Source organism: Lontra canadensis, unplaced genomic scaffold (assembly GCF_010015895.1).
Source record: "Lontra canadensis isolate GAN:19392208 unplaced genomic scaffold, GSC_riverotter_1.0 scaffold35, whole genome shotgun sequence".
Classification (NCBI taxonomy): domain Eukaryota; kingdom Metazoa; phylum Chordata; class Mammalia; order Carnivora; family Mustelidae; genus Lontra; species Lontra canadensis.
Window position 1 is genome coordinate 7,011,040 of NW_022631029.1, and position 12,478 is coordinate 7,023,517.

Below are 12,478 nucleotides of genomic sequence, written 5' to 3' on the forward strand. Positions count from 1 at the left end.
TTTTACTTGTCTTGCCTCTTACTTACCATGACGGAATCTCCAATCCTGGCAGGGCTTGTGTGTGTGTGCGCGCGCGCGCGTGTGTGTGTGCGTGCGCGCGCGTATGTGTGTGTGAGCGCGCGCGTGTGTGTGTGTGCGCGAACACTCACCCATGCAAAACACAAAGGTCTGCGTCGCTCTTCCACCCAGAGGGGCATGGGGTGAGGCTGGAGGACTAAGAGGGCAAGGACGGTGTCTCCATTCTCAGGGTTCTTCCCCATGCCCTTCAAATGCCTCCCACCATCCTCGTTGAACACCCAGCAGTGATGAAGAAGATGCACCTTGTGTGTAGTGGTAGTGGAAAGGCTGCAGAGCTGTTCCTGCTCCCATGGAGATAACGGCTGGAGGAGGGGCCAGGCATTCTCTCAAACAGGCAGTTCAGTCTCTGGCCCGCTGGGTTCTAAGGTCAGCCTGCTGGTACAATTCCCATAAAGTTCCAATTCCCCTTGTAAAGTCTAACTCTGGGGGCGCCTAGGTGGCTCAGTGGGTTAAAGCCTCTGCCTTCGGCTCAGGTCATGGTCCCAGGGTCCAGGGATGGAGCCCCGCATCGGGCTCTCTGCTCAGCAGGGAGCCTGCTTCCCCCTCTCTCTCTGCCTGCCTCTCTGCCTACTTGTGATCTCTGTCTGTCAAATAAATAAATAAAATCTTAAAAAAAAAAAAGAAAGAAAAGAAAAGCCTAACTCTGGAAAACCCACCACTCCTGGCATCTCCTCTGGCATTGGAAAACATCACTGTTTCTTTCTTTCTTTTAGAAAGAAACCCACTGAGCCACCCAGGCGCCCCACATCACTGTTTCTTTAGCTGGGTAGCAGATTTAAGTTGGGGGCTTGTGTTTATGGATCATATGGTACCAACATTTGGAACTATTAAAAGCAAGAATCTTGCTCAACAGGTTGAAGAGCTCTGGCTAGAAGAGACATGGGTGATTAGGATACTGTCAGTGTCTTGCCCACTTGCCATTCAGTAGCTGACTAGAAGCATCTGTGGCTCTTTGCCAGGAGAGCTGGCACTCCAGGGAGTAGCCTCAACCAAAGATTGGCAGGAGTTGGTGGAAAAATATTTTCTCTTTCTTGTTCCTTGGGTGAATCCACGCCAAGATGGGTTACACATCGCTCACGTCCCCAACTGGTTGTGGCCTTGCTGCCCACAACAATGACCTGTTTACTAACACACCCTGTTCTGGCTTCTTCTGTTCCTGTTCCGTCTCACTTCCTTATGCCCCCACTGCTGCTTTCCATATTTGCCTGCCAAATAAACTCCTTCCCCTTGTGTCCTTGTCTTAGATCTGTTTCTGGGCCAACCTAAAATAAGACATAGATATCCTGTTCTAAGAGCAACAGGAGGCAGGATATCACATAGCATTTCCTTTGTTATCTCTCACACTTGCTTCTTCCTGGTAAGCAGGTCACACTAAGTTTTCTGCTTCCATGGCTCCTACCTTCCCAAGTGGGCCCGTGTTGAGCGGTTTCCACTTGACCCTCCTTTCTGTGACGTCCACTGTTCGTCAACTACTGAATTCCCATGCCCTGTTGTGGGCCATCATTGTGATCGCTCTGGAAATCAGAGTTAATTGTCTTAGTGAAGGGACATGGTCTCCTCTGATTACAAGGTTCTGGAAAGGCTCTTCCTTTAGGAAATAGGTTTTCTCTTCCATCAAAGGTATTCATCTTTGTGTGATTTATTTAGTTTTTAGATTTTTCTCAGTATTTTATTTAGAAAGTAGTTAAACAGGGGGTACCTGGCTGGCTCAGTCAGTAGAGCATGTGACTCTTGATCTCGGGGTCATGAGTTTGAGCCCCACACTGGGCATAAAGCTCACTGAAAAAATAATAAAATAAAAAGTTAAAAAGTAGTTAAACATACAAAACCATTGAAATAACTGTATAGTGAACATGTACCCACCTATTAGAATCTACAATCAGTATTATATTTAGATTATTTTTGTAGTAGAGTCAATCCTTTAACTGCTCCTTGGATGGTCTTTGCTCCTTGTGGCTGGTTTGGGGGCAGAAGCATGGATTCAGGAGCCCAGTGTTTAGACTGAGCAGCCCTCACAGGTGTTTGTGATGAGAGGAACCACCCCAGACAAAGTTCAAAGCCACTGGGGGCGCCTGGGTGGCTCAGTGGGTTAAAGCTTCTGCCATCGGCTCAGGTCATGATCCCAGGGTCCTGGGATCAAGCCCCGCATCGGGCTCTCTGCTCAGAGGGGAGCCTGCTTTCTCCTCTCTCTCTCTCTCTGCCTGCTTCTCTGCCTACTTGTGATCTCTGTCAAATAAATAAGTAAAATCTTTAAAAAAAAAAAAAGGGGGGGGCTGCCTGGGTGGCGCAGTGGGTTAAGCCTCTGCCTTAGGCTCAGGTCATGATCCCAGGGTCCCGGGATCGAGCCCCACATCGGGCTCTCTGCTCAGAGGGGAGCCTGTTTCCCCCTCTCTCTCTGCCTGCCTCTCTGCCTACTTCTGATCTCTGTCTGTCAAATAAATAAATAAAATCTTAAAAAAAAAAAAAAGGTCAGAGCCGCTGGTGACATTGACCCGTATCAGTCACTGAGGCTGTGGGTTGTCCCCTCCAGAACACATAGTAGGCACCTGAGGAATGGCAGTCCCTCTCTTCCTTTAGGGGAGAGGTATGGCTGTGGATAACCCAAACTTTCTGGTGAATCCAAGGACGACTTTGGTGACTCAAGACTGGAAGGTCTTTAAACACGAGGCAGAGGAAGCATGTAGCCTCGCTGTGGTCTCGCAGTGAAAACCACTGATGGGAGCTCAGAGTTTGGGGCCACGTTCCTTGGAGCAGCCCTAGCATGCATGGCAGGTCAGGTGCGTTGACTGGTGCCTTGTAACAAGCCAGACGCCGCCTGTGAGCAGAGAGGAGTGGAGTTTGGCCTTGTCCACATCTGCTCATCTCCTGCAGAACGTCACTGTGTTGCTCCAAGGATGAACAATATTCCCTCTTTGTGATCTCGGTGCCAGATTTTTGTAGGTTTTGTTTGTTTGTTTGTTTTTGTTTTTAAAGCTTTTGATTAGTATCAACCTGTGGTTGAAGAAGTAAATAAATCAGTAGGATGGATATGGAAATGTCTCCATGGGCCTGGATTTAGCCTTTAGCTGCATCTGGACATACTGTTTGTCACCGGACTGCCCCATAACACGAGCTTCAGCCCCAGAGCACATGGGCTCATGGCTTTTAGGAGAGGAGGATGTTGGAGCCGTGCTCAGTGGGTCAGGAGGTGTTTTCCCCTCTTCCACATGTTGGCGCCAGTCAGCCTGATGGTTTGTGTTACCACCAGTGGTCCTCCCTGTTCACAAAGGGCTTTGTGGCATTTGAAAGACACCAAGTGCCTGCTTCTAGTTTGGCCCGATCCTGTTGGCAGGGATGAGGACGTGTACATCAGCGTGGTTCTGAGGGGACCCTGTGGTCTGGTTCTGGGGCCCCAGGGCAGGTCTGGCTGGCCACCTCAGGAGCCTGGGGTGCTGTATCTTTGGCCCCCCGAGTTAGGGGAGCCTGTGGAATCCAGAAGAAAAACGTGAGGTGAAAAAGCAATCCAAACAAGCCATTAGCATGCAGGGGGTTAGGCCAAGAGGCGGATCCCATGGGAGGTCCGGGGTGGGCTGGACAGCTGAACTAGATGTGGTGGTTTCACAGAAAGATTTCCTCAAGCTGAACCTATAGCCCTATGGGCTGCTTCCAGGGTGCCTGGATCCTCGGTCAAGAGCAGGGAGGGGGCACTTAGAAGCCTCCGCCAAAGTTAGCCACTGGGAATGTCTGCTTCTCTCCTTCCCTGCCTCTTCCTTAAGGAAGATAAAGGGTAATCTCCTCACACTGCACACGGCGGAAAAGCAAAACCAAAAAACAGGGAAAAGAAACCCCACCCAAGATAGGAAAATGTCAAATAACTTCCCCAAGATAGACAGATTTCCTTAAATTGCCTGGTAAGAGTTTGGTGAACTGAATACAGCTCCCTCTTACCCAGTCATGGCATGATCTTTATCACATTACCGATTGCTTGCAAGGGAATGGACATTTCACATGACTAGTCTGATTCCAAAATCCGAGTAGGGTGCAAATAGGCAAGCCTCGGCTCCAGTTGGTAAAAGAGAGGGCAGTTTTCTTGCCCATTGCCAAACTCCAGCGTCAGAGCCATCCCGGGTCTGGCTCGGGTTTCCTGTCTGCTGGCATAGCCCCACCCCCTGCTCTGTCTGTACCTGGATGCTGCTTTTGTCACCCAAGGGCACAGTGGAGCTCAGACCCATCAATACCTCCCCCACCCTGGGACTGTTCCTGGCCGATGGTTCCAGATCCAAAGGCCCAGGGATGCAGAGAGGGAAGGGCTTTGCGAAGCTTGGGTGAGTTGGGGAGAGGTGGCCAGGGGTTATCCTTGTCCGGACAGGGTGAAGGAGGCTTCTGGGTAAGGCTGCCTCAGGCCGGAGCTGAGGGGCACACTTTCTCCCATAGACACACTTAATCCATCTAGTCCCTAAGTTACATTATTCCCTTCCTTCTTAGGATAATAATTCCGTTGTATTTCCACAATAATGACAATATGACGAATGTAATTACAACCTGATTTTGAATCTGATCTCTTTACCTAATATATATTCACATCAGAACACAAGAATATGCTGATTTGTTTGTTTGTTTGTTTGTTTGAACCAGCCTAGTTTGAAATACTCAGCTTTATCTACAAAGGAAACCCCAGTTAAACTGCCTGAAGAGTAGTGATTTTTAAACCTCTTGCCCTGTATCTGAGAGACCATGTGTTGGGTGGACAGAGGACCCCTCGTTCACATTTCGATGATGAAACTAGGACTCCAAAGTGAGGAAGTGGTGGGTTTGGGATTTTCCATGAGTTCTTTTGGATTGCAAATTCAGTGTTTTCAACCGTCATATTATATTGTTTAGTATGAGATAATCTGAGAGGATCAAAGGTCACTAAAAAACATGGAGAGCATAAGGGAAAAATAAGTCCTTCATACTTCCTCCCCAACTTGGCTGACTGCTCCAGGATTCAAGACCTGAAGGACACTCTCCATCCCGCAGCAACAGGGAGCAGATGCTTGCCGCCTCCATCCTGAGGGCCTGGCAGAGCCTCCTCACAGCAGGAGAACCATGGTCATGGCCCTGAGCACGTGGAGGTCACGGTCCTGACCAGGTGGGTCAGGGCTCTGGTCATCTGTGCTCATGGACCTGAGAAAGTGGCATTAAAATCTTTCCCATCCTATTGATAGATTGATTGATTGAGATAGAAGTTTACTGAATACTCTGCAAGGGAGTGGCAGGCTAAAATCTCTCCCATGCCTAATATATCACAAAACCATTCTGACTGTGGTCAGAGCCAGGATTTCCCCTCCGCCCTCTCCTTCCCACATTCCCTTTTCCTTCCATAATTTTTTAACAGGAAGAATGGAAACCACTTTGTCACCCCCACAAATTAACTATTCCATCCATCTAGCTCACTGACTTATCTACACCCAGTTTATAAAAGATAGCTAATTACCTACCACCTTAGCATCATTCCCTGCACCAGGGGTAACAGCCCCACCTATGTGGGGTTAATAGCAGTTGAAGTTGGGTTTCCACATGAGGATCCGGGGTCCTACCCACAAAGACTTACAGTCCAGACCCCAGAGAAGTTAGATACTGGTTGGGAGAATAGCACTATAGGGGTGACTGCTCTGAGCAAGGCGGTGGTCACAGTCCTGGAAGACATGGGGTCAACCCTTTGATTAAGTGGGGTCAGGGCCCTTGGCACGGGGGCTGCACTCTCTGATTACTTGCGTCATGGCCCCAGCATGTGGGGGTCACAGTCACGGTTAGAGGGGCCACATTTCCCATCACTTGGAGTCAGTGGCTCTGATCATGTGGCATCACGGTGCTGATCACATAAGGTCATGGCACTATTCACAGGCGGTGACAGCTCCCTGCACTTGGGGTCCCATCTAAAAACTGGAGGGACGGAAGACCGTTCTGCTTCTGAACTACGCTTCCCCGCCGGCTGCACGCCGTGGGGTGACGCACTTCCGTTAGAATCCCGCCTCCTTCTGACCCACCTGCGGCGCCTAGGATCGCCGCACGGTCCTCCATGGGCTTGCCTATGCCACTGTCGCCCCTGCCCCCGCTTCGCCTTCCTGTCAGCCTAGGCTCGGAGGTGGGACCCGCGGGCTGTGCTCGGGATTCGGCGGCTCACGGTGAGTCGGCCGACCGGCTCGGCGGGCCGAAGGGACAAGGGAGAGAGGAGGTGACCGGCCTACTTCCTCCCAAACTTGGACCTCAGGCGCCGAGCTGGTGTCAGCTGTGTCCTAGGCCCCGGCTGCCCCTCAGGATGTGGCGGTTGAGGCTGGGCTCTGTGCGCGCTGCTGAGGACTCCTTCGACTGCTCACCTGCCCTGCGGCGGAGAGGGGTTGCTTTCCCCCTTGAGTCCTGGACACTGTCCATGGTGCTAACCGCCGCCGCCGGGAATCTCCGGTCGCCTCTGTCCCAGGGGTCAGGCTACACCACCTGTTGTGGCGAGCGCTACTGAGGAACTACATTTTAAATTTTACTTCTAATTAATTTGTAACTAAGTACTGGACAAGTCTAAAAGATTTCCCCATCAACCACAAGTTAATTAATTAATTAATTAATTAATTTTAACAATTTTAATTCCGGTATATTTAACAGACAATATTGCGTTTCAGGTGTACAGTATAGTGATTCAACACTTCCATACATTACCCAGTGCTCATCCTGACAACTGCAGTCCTTAATCCGCATCTCCTGTTTCACCCATCCCCCGGCCCACCTCCCCTCTGGTAACTGTCAGTTTATTCTCTATACTTGAGTCTGTTTCATGGTTTGTCTCTATCTCTTATTTACCCCTTTGCTTGTTTGTTTTGTTTCTTAAATTTCACATATGAGTGAAATCATATGGTATTTGTCTTTTTCTGGCAGACATATTTTGCTTAGCATTAAGCTCTCTAGGTCTGTCCATGTTAGAGCAAGTGGCAAGATTTCATTCTTTTTTTTTTTTGCAGCTGAGTAATATTCCATTATATATAAATACCACATCTTCTTTATCTATTCATCTCCTGATGGACACTGGGGCTGCTTCCATTAATTTGGCTATTGTAAATAATGCTGCTTTAAACATAGAGGTGCATGTATCCCTTTGAATTAGTATTTTTGTATTTTGGGGGTAAATATCTAGTAGCATGATTACTGGATCATGGAGTAGTTCTATTTTTAACTTTTTGAGGGAACTCCATACTGTTTTCCGTAGTGGCTGCACCAGTTTGCATTCCCACCAATAGTGCACAAGAGTTCCTATTTTTCTGCAACCTCACCAACACTTGTTGTTTCTTGTGTTTTTGATTTTAGCCATTCTGATGGGTATGAGGTGATACCTCATTATAGTTTTGATTTACATTTCCCTGATGATGAGTGATATTGAACATCTTTTCATGTGTCTGTTGGCCATCTGGATGTCTTCTTTGGAGAAATGTCTGTTTGTGTCTTCTGCCCCACAAGTTTATTTATTTTTTGTTTTTGGTGAGACTACATTTTCCTTTAACCTTTGAAAATTTAAGGTCATTATTGAGATGTGCTTTGTCAAGTACACACTTGACAAAGAATATAAACTACTTATAACTTTTCAATATTGATTATGTGTTGAAATGATAGTATTTTATTTTTAAAAGTTTATTTTATTTATTTTAGTTTTTTAAAGATTTTATTTATTCATTTGACAGACAGAGATCACAAGTAGGCAGAGAGGCAGGCAGAGAGAGAGGGGGAAGCAGGCTCCCCACTGAGCAGAGAGCCAGATGCAGGGCTCGATCCCAGGATCCTGAGACCATGACCTGAGCCGAAGGCAGAGGCTTAACCCACTGAGCCACCCAGGTGCCCCTAAAAGTTTATTTTTTCTAATTTTAAAAGATTTTATTTATTTATTTGAGAGAGAGAGAGAGAGCAAGCAGAGGGAAGGGCAGAGGGAGAGGGAAAAGCAGACTTACCACTGAGGAGGGAGCCTGATGTGGGGCTTAATCCCAAGACCCTGAGAGCATGACCTGAACTGAAGGCAGATGCTTAAATGACTGAGCTACCCAGGCACCCCTAAAGATTTTTTTAAGTTTTTTGGGGAGAGAGGGAGAGCGCACATGCAAATGAGCAGTGGGGAGGGGCAGAGAGAAGGGGAGAGAATTTCTTTTTTTTTTTTTTTAAGATTTTATTTATTTATTTGAGAGAGAATGGGAGAGAGAGCATGAGCAGGGGCAGGGGCAGAGGGAGAGGGAGAAGCAGACTCCCTGCTGATCAGGAAGTCCAATGTGGGACCTGATCCCAGGACCCTGGGGTCATACTTGAGCCAAAAATGCAGACTGAGCCACCCAGGTGTCCCTAAATTTGCTTTCAACTGGCCAATCTAATTTGGTCTAGTTTTCATCTTGTTTCATCTGGTCTTCTTATTCTCTATGCTCACATTTTTGTTGATTCTGAGGACTATGTTAAAATTGCCTTAAAATAACCTGATTCAAATTAATCTTTACACTGAAACTTTGGATCCTATTGGATCCACTTCAGGCTTTGAAATGTTTTGCTACTCTTGATTCATCCTTTCCTTTCTTTCCATATATTTTTTTCTCTCATTGCTGAATCTTTTAAAGCAAATCCCATATAATGTGGCATGCCACTCTTAAGTATATCACAGTGCAATTCTACTAAATAAGGACAATTTTGCCTTACATAACCACAGTATCATTATCATATCTCACAAAATTATCAGTAGTGCTTCCATATCATTTAACACTTAGTCCATGTTCAGATTTACCTGAACATCTCAAAAAAGTCTTTTTGCAAACCTGAATCCAGATTCAGACAAGATCCACACATTCCATTTTTTTAAAATGTCTCTTAAATCTGTATCAATTTTTCCCTCTCCTGGTTTTTCTCCATGGGCCATGAATCTGTTTGTAATGCTCTAAATCTAGAATATAAATCTGTTTCAGATAACACCATAAGGTAATTTTTGCATAGATTATAAATCGGGAAAACACTTCCAAACTTTACCAAGAGGTGTTTATCAATATGAAAAAAAAAATCACATCATCAATGGCAGTGCTGGTGGCAGTGTTTGAGTCACCACCTATACAGCACACCTGTGTCTATCACCAATAAAATAGGCACGTGAGTGTAATCAAAAGACATCTGTATCTGTCTGCATTTGTAACTTCGTGTCCACGATGATCTGCCTAAAACTGTGAACATCTGATTGCTTTGTTGTGTCTCTTAATGTAGTCCTGACAAGAAATTCATATTGAAATGCATAATATTTTATTGCAAATTACTTTTTAAAATTCATTTTTGGTATTTTGGATAAGGTATTCCATTATCTTAAAAATATTCTTTGTATGGGTACAATTTATTAAATATATATTGCATTTCAGGACAATAAATGAGATTTTAGAAACCAGGGTACAAAAGGAGGCTTTGGGAGTGCCTGGCTGGCTCAGTTGGGGGAGGGTGTGAATCTTGATCTCAGGGTTGTGAGATCAACAACCCCCATCTCAGGCTCTGTACTCAGCATGAAGTCTGCCTGAGATTCTCTCTCCCTCTCCATCCCCCTCTCCACCCCCTCTTGCCACCCCACCCTCCACCCTGCTCTTTAAAAAAGAGAAGGAAGAGAGAGAATTGGTTTTAGTCCCCCACTCCCACCCATTTCTTCTATTCCTGATCTCAGGGCAAAGTTCTCCAGGCCCCAGGGAATACTACCTTTGGAATGGGTGAGGATCCTTTTAGGACTGGGTTCAGTACCTCCTCTGGAGCAGCGTGACTTAGCTACCCCCCCACCACTTTGTCCTGAGTCAGTGCAGTTGGGCTGGTGTTTGAACATCTCCTGATCAGGATGTCTTGGTGGCAGCTTTACAGCCCTAGACTGCCTCCAGATTTAGTTTATATGCCAAATTGGGTTAGCTTTCCCCTCAGAAGACTGCATCTGTGTCCGGCGCTTAATTCTTGTTATTTTCTGCAAAAACCTAGTCAAGGCAGCAAGAGTGTCATTTTTTGCTTAGAAGCTTTTTTCTCTCCCTTTAAGGACAGATTTAGTAGGATATAAACCTTTGTATGCTAAGTAGTCAGAGTTATCTGCGGTTTGTTTAAGAGTACATCCTGAGGGGCGCCTGGATGGCTCAGTGGGTTAAAGCCTCTGCCTTTGGCTAAGGTCATGATCTCGGGGTCCTGGGATCAAGCCCTGAATTGGGCTCTCTGCTCGGCAGGGAGCCTGTTTCCCCTCTCTGTCTCAGCCTGCCTCTCTGACTGTCTGTGATCTCTGTCTTGTGATCTCTGTCTGTCGAATAAATAAATAAAATTAAAAAAAAAAAAAGAGCACATCCTGAATCCTGTCTTGTCTCTTCTTACTTTGTAGCTGTGGATAAGTTACTTACCCCCTCTAAACCTCAGTTTCCCCATCTATGAAATGATAATAGCAGAACTAAATTTGGTTTTCATGAAAAACGTTGTATAGCAAAATGCTGGGCCCATAGCAAGTGCTATTTATTTTTTTTAAATTTATATTAACATATAATGTATTATTAGCCCCAGGGGTACAGGTCTGTGAATCGTCAGGATTACACACTTCACAGCACTCACCATGCAGGTGCTATTTATTATGGCAAATGGTCATGGTAATAACAACTCTTAGAATCCAAATGTCAGGTCATAAAGCAAAGACCACCAAAACTTACTAAAAAAAAAATTCTGAGTTTATTTAATTGTCAGATAAAGATATATATACCAGTAGAAAAACTTTTACTAAATAGTTCACAGAGAAACATCAGAGATATTTAAGGACTAGAAAGGCAGTTTTATGGCATTTGTGCTAATAAAAGATGAAAAATTTAGCATTCTGCATGGGATGGAATGAATCTGTGGGCCTGTACATATTTGGTGAAAACACTCCTTTTATTAATCAGGAAACAGTCTTCAGTTAGGGCCAATAAAGGGTCTGGTCTCCCATGATTTCAAAGAGTTCATGATTTATCATCTTTAGCTGGCTAGAAGAGCTGCAATCCAATTTTGATGATTTCTTAGGTAAGTGCAGACAAACGATAAAATTTCTGTAGGTGCTGATTTGTGGAAAACAGAGAAGAGCATATCTTGGACTAATTCGGGGGGCCAAGAGCCAAGGTCACTTAAGTCAGTTGTGCGTCCCTGTCTTTTATTTTGCTGAATCTCCACTTCCTGGTAGAATGATGCATACTAGTCCTCTAACGAGTATCTGTGAATGGATGGGGAAACTCAAATGTAGATTTCACATGTGCTCTTTAACCACTGTTCTATACTACCTTCTACATTGGAGGACATCCAGACTGAGTAACTCCTAAGTCACCTGTTCTTTCTTCCCATAGGAAAAGTCACAAAGGACATTCCCATGTAGGTCATAAAGATGGTTCTCTCTTACTGGAAACAAATGTTGTAGCTATTTGTGTCAGAGTAACTGGTTATGGCCTAGAAGATAATTTTAGTATAATTACAGATACTTATAGAGCTGAAGATACCTCTGATGCTTACTTGGAAGATTCCTTGTAAGATAATATGTACAGTAGGTTTTGCTGTGGGATTTTGGGGTTCAGGTAAAGGATGTAATATTTAAAAATTGAGTGCGGTACATAATCTGAATCTAATCATGGGAAAACATCAGGAATGCTCTCTATATATTCTAGAACATGAAGAATGTTCTTTAAAAATAGGGGAAGGAAACTAAAGAAACATGATAACTAATTATAATATCTGATCCTAGACCAGATCCTGTACTGTAGGGAAAATGCTATAAAAGGACATTATTGGCTCAACTGACAAGATTGGAATATATATGAAACTTAGATACAGGTACGATGTAAATGTCAAATCTATGAAATTGATAACTGTATTGTAGTTACGGAAGAGAATACCCCTACTTTTGTGATACACACCAAAGTATTTAGGGGTAAAGAACCGTGACATATGCAGTATATTCTCAGATGTTTCAGAGAAAAAATATACATACATACACATGCACACACACACATGTATATATAACATCACACGTTAACAATAGGTAATTTGGGTAGAGGGTGCCCAGATATTCTTTGTATTGTTCTTAATCTTGCAACTATTCTGTACATTTGAAACTATTTCCATATAAAAAGTTTAAAGAAGTTGAACGGAAATGTAGGTCCTGTAAATTACGGCTTGGGGAAAAGGACATGAGTCATTGTGAATGATTAATGTGCTAGCTCTTAACCATAAGACAAGGAAGAGGAGCCCAGTGAGTCTTTCCTATGACTACTCTGACTCAGAACTTCCTTCTCTCCTTTCTTCAGGAGAATCAAAACCGGAAGTTCATCCCTGGCCCTCCTGCTTTCTGGTCTTTGGCAAGCAGCAATTTCTCAGTCAATGTGAACTACTCAGTTATCCTGTAGTCCAGATTTAT

The 12,478-nt window shown here is 44.9% G+C and overlaps 1 long non-coding RNA gene across 1 annotated transcript; it reads left to right on the forward strand.

Annotated features, from left to right (window-relative positions):
- The first annotated feature begins 6,084 nt into the window (after nt 1-6,084).
- LOC116873829 lies at nt 6,085-12,478 on the forward strand. The gene is made up of 3 exons (XR_004383899.1): nt 6,085-6,224; nt 11,807-11,895; nt 12,369-12,478. It is a non-coding gene; the product is annotated as an uncharacterized LOC116873829 (long non-coding RNA).